At 42.4% G+C, this 12,372-nt stretch overlaps 1 protein-coding gene across 3 annotated transcripts in view; it reads left to right on the top strand.

Annotated features, from left to right (window-relative positions):
• Window positions 1-12,372, top strand: part of SCAPER (S-phase cyclin A associated protein in the ER) — a 522,888-nt gene that overhangs the window by 461,141 nt on the left and 49,375 nt on the right. The gene's annotated exons all lie outside the window — the stretch shown is intronic.

Raw genomic sequence — 12,372 nt, 5'->3', positions numbered from 1 at the left:
AAGGAAGGGAGCCATCCAAAAACAATAGCTCCCTAAAGTTACATATGATCTATGTGTGGGGAGACCCGATGTGGTAGAGGCCTGCAAGAATTCACCTGAGGCAGAACAAAAGAGATAGAAGTTTATTGAAAACACTGCAAGGGACCAGCAGACAGGACAACAAAGGAGAGACTGGCTGCCATGAGGCAGTGGTGAGGGGCTGTAGTTAAGGGGGAAGGTGAGGGGTATAGGGAAACGCATAGAATTTTCCTTTTTTGGTACCTGTGTCCAGGGTCCGGGTGTAAGTAACCCATTGTTTGCCTAGGGCTTAGGATATTTTGAGGAGGGTCACCTGTTGGCCTGTTGTATTCAACTAGGGGCTGCTGTCGGCCCTTCTACCTCACTCAGGTTTCCATTGCTCAAGTTGGTTGCCCAAAAGCATCCTGTACACTATGGGCATTATAGCCAATGTGTCAGGGACAACTGCTGGCCTGGTTGGCTCTTTATACCCCTCACCCCATCCTGTGGACTGTCTGCAAAAGCAATAATTCTCTGGGGCGGGGGTGGGGGGCACAAAATAAACCCCTGTTGCATTCTTTTCTCTCCCACCAATTAAAAATCATTTGCAGGGGTGCCTGAGTGGCTCAGTTGGTTAAGCATCTGACTTCAGCTCAGGTCATGATCTCGCAGTCTGTAAGTTCAAGCCCCGCATCAGGCTCTGTGCTGACAGCTCGGAGCCTGGAGCCTGCTTCAGATGCTGTGTCTCCCTCTCCCTCCACCCCTCCCCCACTCACACTCTGTCTCTGTCTCTCAAAAATAAATAGACATTAAAAAAAAAAAGATCTGTTTGCATTAGTGATTCAGTGTTTCTGATAGGAATATGATGTAGCCATCAGGCATATTAAGAATGTTCAGTAGGGGCACATAGGTTGCTCAGTCAGTTCAGTGTTCAACTCTTGATTTTGACTCAGGTTGTGATCCCAGGGTTGTAGGATCAAGCCCTACATCAGACTCCTTGCTGAGTGTGGAGCCTGCTTGGGATTCTCTCTCTCTCCCTCTGCCCTCTTCTCCACTCACATGTGTGCTCTCTCTCTCACTCACAATCACTCTCTCTCTCACTCTCAAATTAAAAAAAAAGAAAGAATGTTTAATAAAATAATTTTCTTACAATTAAATTCTAAACAGCACTGCATACAATTTTTTTATTGTGGCTCTTTTTATTTATACCCAAAAGGAGAGAGTACAATAATGAACCCCAGTGATAGCCATTGTCTGGCTCCAGCTATTATCAGTATTTTATTTTTCCCATTCTTATTTTATCCTCCTGCTCACACCCTGGGTTTTTTGTTTTGTCTTGTTGGTTTTTTGTTTGGTGGGAAAGGGGTTATGCTAGAGCATGTAATAACAAATTTCAGGTATCATGACATTTCACCCAAAATAATTCAGCATGTATCTCTGAGGTCTTAAACATAAATGCCATGCCATTATCACCCCAACATAATAAACAATCATTTTTTAATATACCTGGTCCACTTTTCCCCACTGTCTCAAAACATCTTTCTACCAGAAGTTTATTGGAATCAGAATCCAAATTTCAGGTGGCATTTGGTTATTATATCTCCTCTTTTTTATTCTGTAAAATATTCTGCCTCTTTTTTTCTTGCCATTGATTTGTTAGAGAAAAAAATATATTGTTTTTTTTATTATTTATCAAGAAGAAAATTAAAACCAAAATTAAAATTAAAAATTTGAAACTTCTGGGGTGCCTGGATGGCTCAGTTGGTTAAGTGACTGACTCTTGATTTTGGCTCAGGTCATGATCTCATGGTTCATGAGATCAAGCCCTACTTAGGTCTCTATGCTGACAGCACAGAGCCTGCTTGATATTCTCTCTCTCTCCCTCTTTCTCTCTGCCCCTCCCCCACTCATGCTCACTTTCTCTTTCTCTCTCAAAATAAATTTTAAAAATTTTTGAAACTTCTAAAGTCTCACTGCTTGAAGAAATATCCACCCATTTTCAACGTACACAGAATGCTAGTGACTATATTCAGAATATTTTAAAACAGAGAATTTGCCATCTAAAATGAACCTCCTCGAAGCACCTGGCTGGCTCAGTCAGTTAAGTGTCTGACTCTTGATTTCAGCTCAGATCATGATCTCACTGTCATGGGATTGAGCCCCACATCTGGCTCCATGCTGGACATGGAGCCTGCTTAAGATTGAAGATTCTCTCTCTCCCTCTCCATCTGTCCCTCTCCCCCTTGCACGCACATTCTCTCCCTCTCCCTCCCTCCCTCCCTCCCTCCCTCCCTCTAAATAAATAAATAAATAAATAAATAACGAACCTCCCCCCGCAACAATTTTTAGTCTGTTACACATGGAAACCTAACACCCACCTATTCTTCCTTTACTGTTACCTCTCTTAATCCTGTCACATTTCTAGGAAGATTAAGACTACCTGATCCTCAGGGAAGCCAAGCATAACCTGTATTAAGTTAGTCTTCTTCCTTCTAGAAATGCAGACAGAACCTGTTCCAGGGATTAGATAAGAATTTAGGAAGTGGCTATCTGAGTCTCTAACCTAAATATGATCAGATGGTACCACACGGCAGAGAGGCCAGCAGCGGTATTAGGGCATTGGCACCTAGGGCACTGGCACCTGCCAGCTTGGAGTATAGCCTGCTGCCCGGCTAGCTCCTGTGCAGTAGGCTGCTCCCTGGAAGGTGTCCTCTCCCCCAGGAGACCCCTGTCCAACAGTGGTTCTTTCGTGTACACAGCATTAGAAACCTGCCAGCATCTCAGGGCTTTGTCACCTGTATTCTTTCCTTGAACCCAGATGAATATCACACACATAAGTATTTCCATATGTAGTTATTGTACAGTTTTGGGCTTTGGCTTTCACTTACAGATTTAGTCACTTGAAATCTCTGGAACTTGAAAGAAGCTTAGAGATCAGTCACAGCCACTCACTCTTACAGGGAAAGCAACTGAGCCAAACTAACTTGAATTGGGATATAAGATTCCTACCTCAGTGCTCTCACCTACAGACTTGACTTTGTATTATTCAAAATGTAGGAGCATATATTTCAGTTCTTTGAAGATTTTCTCAATTACATGTATGGAAAGCAGGATCCCCTTCTCTCTAACACACACAGTCATGTCCTTTCCCGTAGACATTGAGCATCTGTCCTATGCCAAACACCAAGACAAGTACCCAAGATACTGCCCACGGGGATCCGACAGCCTGGTGTGGGGTCATACCTGTAAACTAATAGCTGCAGTAGAAGAGAGTGTTCACAGAGAAGGAAGTAAAGCACTCCCACAGGAGATCAAGAAAGGTTTCAATGGACTAAATATTGAAGGGTCCAGAAAGACAAGTAGAGGAGAAGAATGCAACAGAGAAAAGGGTCATAATATGTGTACTCTATGATATAATATGTTATTGGTGTCTTTGGCCCACCTGGAGGTCACCTACCAATGGCTTCTTGTATTTCTCTGCCTGAGGATATTCTCTGGACAAATAGCTGTTTGCTACAAGTACTGGGGAGCTAATACCTCCAGGAGTGACCCTCCACAGTAAATGGGTGGATTATATCCCAGCTCTGCTAACCCTCAGTGAGACAGTCCTGAGGTGTGTTCTGTATAGTCTGTAAAAGGGGCCCCAGTGGTAACCTGTGCACTAACACATCGTTGATTGGCTTTCTCCCTTCCCTCTTTCTCTCCTTTGCTTCCTCACAAATAAACTATTTACACCCATATCCTTGTTTCAGAGTTTGGTTTGGAGGCAACCCAAACTAAGAGATATGGATATACAAGATATTGTCTCATGTTGAATTTGATGTTGCTGTGTGATAGGGTGACTGTGAAGAGTGACAGGAGATGAAGTAGTAAATGAGCTCCATGTGGGGCACCTGGGTGGCTCAGTCGGTTAAGTGTCCTTCTTCAGCTCGGGTCATGATCTCACGACTCATTAGTTCAAATCCTGTGTCAGGCTCTGTGTTGACAGCTCAGAACCTGGAGCTGCTTCGGATTCTGTGTCTCCCTCTCTCTCTGCCCCTGCCCTGCTCACACTCTGTCTGTCTGTCTGTCTGTCTCTCTCTCTCTCTCTCAAAAATAAATAAATTTTTTTTTTAAAATTTAAATGAGCTCCATAGATGTTAGCTCCTAGGAGGCTGAAATGGAGACAAGAACTGGATGTGCTACATTAGAGTTACAGAAAGCCACTGAAGTTTAAGAGAGGGTAACAGGATCAAATTTCTGTTATAGAATGATAATTCCTGGAAAGAGTAAAAATGACTGGAAAGGCATGAGTCTAGAGGACTTGCATGAGGCAAGTGGGAAATGTTGAGGGCCTGTGGGACAGTGGAAATAGAATCAAATGCATTAAGAGGAGACAGAATAAATGTGAGAGAGATGGCATAGAGCTTGGTGGGAAGTAAAAGGAAGGGAGGAACCTAAAATGGTTCCTGGGATTTCTGACTTGAAACTTTTGAGTGGTGGATGGTAGAGTCTCCAAATTAGGAAATATAAGCAGTTTTCCAGAGAAGAAATATGTTTGTTCCTACGAGTACCTAAGGGTCATCCAAGTAGACCAAAGTCTTTATATATATGTATAATTGTTTTTTCTGTACAAATACAGCTGGATTTTAAATAAATCAGTAATTAACTCTAGGTGGTATTTAAGAATTCTTAATCCATTGTTCCCATTATAATTTCCTTCTCCAGCTTCAGTTTCTATTAGTAGGCCTTGCTGCAAAAGCAGATTATTCTAGGAGAAAGGGTCCAGGTTGTTTCCTAGCTTAATTTACCTAGGAAGTTCTTAGTATCAGTATCAGCTGCTTCTGTGAGATGAAAGGATGGCCCCTAACTGCAGTTCTTCCTCATTCTTCAGTCTTCAGCCTTTCCAGAACACCACCAAGCCACAGGAAGACAGGGAGTGTTTTCTACCTTTCCATATTAATTTGCCTCTAATATTTACAGACCATTTCATACTACTTCCCATTTCTTCATGGAAATTCTATTTCTAAACTATAAACTACAATGACCTATGGAAAGCACTTTGTTATGTGTGTCAGAGTTTCTTTCTGCAAGGTCACAGCCTTGTCTGGGGACAAAGGTAGTGTGGCTGTCGTTATATTGGAGTAATTCACATAATGCCTGTTTTGGCTATCAGGACAAGCCAGCCAGAGCCAGAAAGTTGAGGAAGGATTGTTGTCAAAGCTCTTTTATGACCAGCAGGAATAAAAAGACAAAGAGGAGCCAGAGAGGCCTTCAAAAATCATCTTGTGAGCTGGCGAGCTCTGAGATAATTAAGTAGCTGATTAGCCCAGGTCTCTGAGTAAACACTGCAGTCTGCTGGTGGCCCAGCCTTTTTGTGATGGTGATTACAGCCCGGCTGCCTTTGCCCTACTCTCCTATTGTGCCCTTAATCTGCTAATTTTTACCTAGGTTTTCTGAAGGACAATTTGGGTGTCAGAGTTTATGTTCTTAATCTTTGCTTCAGTGTGGAGGAGAAAAGACTAACTTGATTTTTGTACCAGGCTTGGTTTTGAACTTGCATTTAAGTAAAAATTGGAATTGTGATCTGGTGAAAGGTTTGATGTTATGTTAGGATTAGTTCAGAATTTTAATCCGAGGACTTTTCACAAATTATAATTCTTAATGACTTAAATGAAGTTCAACAGTCTGTAATAGGACTTTCAGAAATACTTATTTCTTTGGCCTTTACTGTTAATCACTTTTACATTCTTGGTCCTTTACGTAGTAAAGAGAAAAGGATAGTTTTCAAATCTCAGTCAGCATCTCAACTGCCCTAATTAGCTGAGACTCACTGAGGCCCCCTGAAGGTGCTAACAGGAGCAGAACAGTAATGAGTGATTATGAATTGCAACCAACACAGGCCTTTTACTTAATCAGCAATCATTGACTAATTCCATAACTGTACTAGACATTGTAGTAATAGGGCCAAGGAGCAGTGGGTTCACAGGGAGAGAGCTGACAGTCCTTATGACCATACAGAATAAGAAGAGGAGCTTATAAAACCTAGCTAATTCTGATTGAAGAAGACTTCTGAATTCTAGAATATATTTACATGAAAAGGAGTTTGTTGTTGTATACATTCATGGTTTTTATTTTCACATCCATAAACTACACTAACAAAATGGGTTCTATCCAAGGTCCCTGGAAACCTGTGTCAAAAAAAAAGAATGATTTATAATTTAGCTCATTAATTATGTGGATATAAATGAGTACTTCTCAAGTGTTTAAGGGTGCTTGAAAACCATTTGTTTGGCAAAGGTAAACTTTAACTCTGCCTGCCTGAATTATTCACTCATGCATTAAACAAATATTTATGTAGTACTTGCTCTGTGCCAGGCCCTGTGCTAAGCTTGGGAGAAAGCAGAAATGACTCAGACATCAATTGTGTCCTCAAGGACCTTGTCGGCTAGTAGAGGAAAGAAGATGCATATACAAAGACCCATGGTATAAGGCAGAGTGGTACAGAGGATAGAAGATAACCCTGAAAAGCACTTAGCACACTGCCTGCCACATAGTAAATGCTTAATAAACATTGGCTGCTGTCATTACATCATTATTGATGGAGTTAAGAGGAGGGAAAGATCACTCTTAGTGGTAGGAATTACCTGTTCCCTAGAGCAAGTAAAATTTAATCTGGACCTTGAAAGATAGAAGGGTTTGTTGGGACATTTAGAGTTGAGAGAAAGTAGATAAACAAATAGCTAAAGCGAAGACATCATGGTAGAAAAATATGAAAAACCAATAGAGTACTTACTTGAGCTCAATTTGGGGATGTATGTGGTGGTGATTTTAGTGCCTCCCAGGTTTTTATGAGATTCAACTGAGGTAATAAATGTAAAAAGGCTGTGTGAACTATTTTGCTAAGATGTGGTGGCAGTGGTGTCATTAAAAGCCTTTGATCAGGGAAGTGACATGCTAAGAACCATATTTTGGGAGCATTAATCAGATATCAGGAATACTTGGTGAAGAATGTATTAGAGAGGAGGCAGAAAATGGGACCATTAACAGTCATCTGGGCAAGAGGCAGAAGGAAGGGAAAAGAATTTTTCTTAATCTTCCCAGAGTCTCTTTCCTCATGTACAATATCATCAGACTCCAGATGCCATCATCTCTGTCTCCTCTGTCTTCCTTGTACCCCAGATCTCATCTGTTGTCACATTTTGTTGAATGGAAGGAACCTTAAAGTTTCCTTAATCCAGTCTTTTATTCATGTGTGAATCTCTCCAATAACCTCATTCATTCTATATTTGAATATGTCTTTTGTCAGGGAACTCATTACACTGAGAGAACCATTCTGTCATTGATAAGTTTTAATGCTTTAAAAAGTCTCTCCTTATACCAATCTCTAACCTGTCTCCCTACTGCTACCTATTAGAACTAGTCCTAATTGTTCCTTGGCAACATACAGACTATTCTATCCATGCTCTCCTCCCTGAACTTCCCTGATCTCACCCTTCCACATATTTCCCTTTGCTTTTATTCTCCTTGTTCAATTACTATAACTGTATAACAGATTTCCCCAAAACTTAGTGGCATAAAACAACCATCTATTGGGGCACCTGGCATGCAACTCTTTTTTTTTTTCTTAAGTAGGCTTCATGACCAGTGTGAAGCCCAGTGCAGGGCTTGAGCTCACAACCCTGAGATCAAGATCTGAGCTGAGATCAAGAGTCGGACACTTGGGGTGCCTGAGTGACTCAGTCACTTAAGCATCCTACTTCAGCTCAGGTCAGGATCTTGCCATTACTGAGTTCGAGCCCCACATCGGTCTCTGTGCTGACAGCTCAGAGCCTGGAGCCTGCTTCAGATTCTGTGCCTCCCTCTCTCTCTGCCCCTCCCCCACCTCAAAAATGTATAAACATTTTTAAAAATTTTTCAAAGAGTCAGACGCTTAACTGACAGCCACCCATGCAACTCTTGATCTCAGAGTGGTGAATTCAGGTCCCACACTGGGGGTAGAGATATATAAAAAAATAAAATCTTAAAAAAACCAATCATCTGTTAATCTCACAGACTCTGTGTGTCAGGAATGTTGTCAAGATACTGAGAGACTGGCTTATCTTTGTTCCACAATATCTGGGCCTCAGTCAGAAGACTTGAAGGCTAGAAGTTGAAATCATCTGAGTGCTTATTCACACACATCTGTGGCTCATGTGGCTGTTAGCCGAGGACCTTTCCACCTGGGCACTCTGCATAGGCCAATCTGGGCTTCCTCACAGCATGGTGGTCAGTTCCCAAAAGGAGCATCTTGACAAAGAACCAGGTAGAAACATTACCTTTTATGAGCCACCCACAGAAGTCATGCAGCCTATTTCCACTGTATTCTGTTCATCAAGGCCTTCACAACACCCACCTCCCCTCCTTCAGAGGTAGGAGAAATAGACTTCACCTCTTCATGGGGAATACAAAGGTCCTAGAAATATAGGACCAGAAATATTGCCGTGGTTGTGTTTGAAAAACATTATTTGCCACATTCCAGCCTTCCCTGTAGATAAATGTGTTTCCAGCATCCTTTTCTCATGTGTCTTCTGTTCTCTCTGCAGTCTCATATTTGGTATATCACCTGTCCCTTGACATCACCTCTGTTAACTTTTAAAACCTGTGGTCATTAGCCACTGTCCTTAGACAAAAGACTTTCTGGGATTGGGAAATAGGGACTAAAGTAAATATAATAGGATTCAGGAAGTTACATTTGTTGAGCACCTTTTATGTATCCCAGGCTAAGTGCTCCTTGTGAGTTATGTTCCAGCAGTCTTGTCACACCATGCAAGGGAGCACAGCAGCCAGTAGAGTGATGAGGAAGAGTGACTATCGCCTGCTTCAGATCCAGAGAGTGAGAATACAAGAGCAGGAACTTCTGGACTGTTTCTGTACTCACAACTGGGTGATTGCTAGTTGAGAGATTTCAGAAAGATCCATTCCAGCTAGTAATAAAGCCTTAGTTGACTTATAGGGACAGAACAATGAGACCACTTCATTGCTACAATTCAACTTGTGTGTCCACTATGTGCTAGGCACTGTGCCAGAGAAAGGGAGCTGTCTGGGCCATAGCCTACAGGACTAAAGTTTAACAGCAGCCTTCACTTCCTTACTTCTCCCAGAGAGGATACGGTATGATGAAGGCAGACTGTCAGTACATGTATCGGCTCACCAGGTTCAGAGCAGCAGAATATGTCAAGGATGCACCTGCCGTCAGACTCCCACTGGCTGTAGGACTTTGGAGGGCAGGATCTCAAGAAAGGTTTTGTGCACAGTTGTATTGAAGAGCCCAGGTTTGGGAGTCAGAACAGCGTGGGTGCAGCTCCTGCTCTCCTAGCTCTGGGCCAGTGGCAGATTCTTTAGCTTCTTAAAGCCTGTTTCCTCACACTGTAAAAGTGAGTTTGATATTTCTTCCCTCACAGGGTCAAATGAGTCAGGGGAAAATAGGGACTAACACATCTGTCACCACAACCTCTTGCCTGTGGTGCTGTAATATATACTTATTATATGATTCCCTTTTTCCAAAAAGATTTGAGAGGGATTACAGTATATGCAGGAGTTTTTATGAAAAAAAAATGTAGAACAAAAGAAAATAGGTAGGAAAAAGTAAATCAAGGCAAAAGCAAGTGAAATTAAGGTACAAATCCTATTCACAACAAGGCCCTGATGGACATTTCCTCGTGGAATTCCTACTGGTGGTTTCTGCCAAGAACTTCTATTTTATACATCAGATTCTAAACCTCATTGGCTTTCACCCAAAATTGACCATTCCTCCTCACTACCTTATTCTACTCATGATTCTTGTTATCTGACCAGATTTTAAAACCTAAAACCTTAGTGATCTTTAGCTTCTGTCTCCCAGAATCCAGTTCAGTCCAATCTGGTATAATCGAAAGAATGCTTGCCTCAGAAATATTTATCCCTATTTATCCCTCTTACTTGATATTTGTCTGCTTCATTCATTCATTCTCTTGTCCTGTGTATTTGTTTTATGTCTTCAACTACAAAGATTTCCCTAAGGAAAGAGACTAAATGACTTAGCAGTTCCCCTCTGGCACCAGCACCAACCTAGAAGCAAAATAAAAACTCAGGAAATAGCTTTTGACTGGCAAAATTAGCAAATACCAGCGTGTATCATTAACCTGTGCCAGGGCCCCATTTCCTGCACCTGCACTTAACATAGGAAGAAGGCCTGCCCACATCTCATGTTCTTCCTCCTCTAAGGTAAGAGGGAGACATCCAGAGCCCTCATTCCTTGGCAAGGAATGAGATGAATTTTTCCTCATTTCCTTCCATTGCTTTGACAGATCTTTAATCATTACTAGTTATTGAGCACTTGATATGTGCCAGACATTCATCAGGGTATTAGGGAGGTGGTAGTGAACAAAATGCCTATCCTTATGGAATTTATAATCTACCGGGAGAAAAAAGTAAAAAAAACAATAAACCAATGAACAGTTTGGATAATATTAGCTAGTGTAGCAGTATGAGAAAATAGCAGGGTAATATAGCACAGAGGCCTAGTCAGGGTCTTCTGGAGATGGAGTGGTCAGGGGAGGCCTCTCTGGGGAGATGACACTGAAACTAAGGAGCCAGCCATGTAAAGATCCAAGGGAAGAATATTCTAGTGGAGATGAATGGTAAATTGATGACTCCCAAATGTCTGAGGTGGGTAGTTCCAGAAACAGAGAAGGCAGTATATTGGAATGTGATGAGCAAGAAAGAAAGTGCTAGATGAAGCCAGAGAAGTAAGGCCCTGGAGATGAGGACAGAGAGTGTAGAAGTTTGGGTTTTCTTCTACTTGTGAGGGGAAGCCATTTGAGTATTTTCAGCAGAGAGTGGCATGATCTGATTACTTAAAAAATAAAAAAAGCATCTGTTTACTCTGTGAAGAATGGATGCGAGGTATGAGAACACAAGCAGGAAAGATCAGTTAGGAGGGCACTGCAGGCATCATGCAGTCGTGATATGACGTTTTTTTTCCTCCCAGTTACCTACCAGCAGAAGCAATTGCCTTCCTCTGGCAACACATTAGAGCCTCTGGCAGAGCTCCTTCAGCCTAACTGCCAACTTCTTAAGATAACAGAAGCCAAAACATCAGCAAAACTAGCCAAAACCAGCACAGGGCCCTTTGCTGCTTGCAGTGAACGAGAAAACTGAAGTTGGAAGGTTAGAAATGTCCCATCTGAGAGATGTTTCTGGACAGCAGCCCTGGCCTGCAGCTCCAGGATCCAGAACTGCATCCTGTTGTCAGGATGTTGTCAGGGCCGCTCACATTCTCACCTCCTGGGCTCCTCCCTGCCCTTCCTTACCTCCACCTTTACTTGTCCCCAGACTGTCCGGGCCCATCAGCTCTCTATCTTCCCTCTCCCTGGGCCTCCATTCAGACCTGTGCCAGAGCCTGGTTTCTCCTCAGTGGCCTCACCCTCTCCCTCCCATTCCCACTGTTGTCCCCTTGGTTTTCCTCTTTCTTCATCCTCTCCCAGGTTGTCCGTTCCAGACAGCAAGAAAGTCCATCTCTTATCATCTCCAACTTCTCTTCCCAGAAAGGGTTCCTTCTCAGAAGTTGCTCTGTGAGTTCAACTGAAACTTGGATCAGGTACTTTGGAAATCCTCCCAAGTATCAGCCAGCCTCACCCCACCCAGTAATATTACTCTTTCATTGTCCCTGTATTTTTTCTTCTCTCTAACTGAATGGCCAGATGTCTTCTAATGCTTGTACATACATCTTTCTCACCTTCAGCTTTCTCTTCCTCTCTCACCTCCACTAAGTCATCCCCATTCCCTTCATTGGGGCTCCAAATTAGAACTGCATTAAACCAGCTATAGGGTGTGTGTGCATATGTGTGTGTGTGTGTGTGCGTGCGTGCACACGCACAGGAGGGTATAATTTTCAAAGTAGATTCACAGGTGCTGTAACATCCTAGGATTGAACAGAATCTTAGATGTTGTGTTCCATGCCCAGCTGAGGTTTGAGTGCCCTCTGCCACTTACACGGATGTGATCCTCCACTTATTCCAGAATAAGGAAAAATTCAACAATACCTCTTCAACACCCCGTTTAACTTTGGGGTATTCTAATTGTTAGAAGAATTTCTATAAGTTTATCTAATATCTGCTTTCAGGTAATGTCTCTTCTCTGGGGTCAAAAATAACAATATAACACCTCTTCAGTTTGAAAATACCCTTTATGGCCTCCAGTTCTGACATAAATTTCCCAATTCCGTCAGATGTTCCTCAGATGACACTGCTTCCAGATACTTGTACAACACGAGTCACTTTCTTGAGAACTTTCCAATGCATCAGTGTCCTCCTCAATGTAGTATGGCACCCAGTGCTGGACCCAGTGCCCCCAGGGTAGTGGAGCAGGACTAAG

The sequence above is a fragment of the Panthera onca genome, chromosome B3, assembly GCF_046562875.1.
Source record: "Panthera onca isolate mPanOnc1 chromosome B3, mPanOnc1 haplotype 2, whole genome shotgun sequence".
Taxonomy (NCBI): domain Eukaryota; kingdom Metazoa; phylum Chordata; class Mammalia; order Carnivora; family Felidae; genus Panthera; species Panthera onca.
Note: the sequence above shows the minus strand (reverse complement) of the source record. Positions and strands in the feature narration are given on the sequence as shown.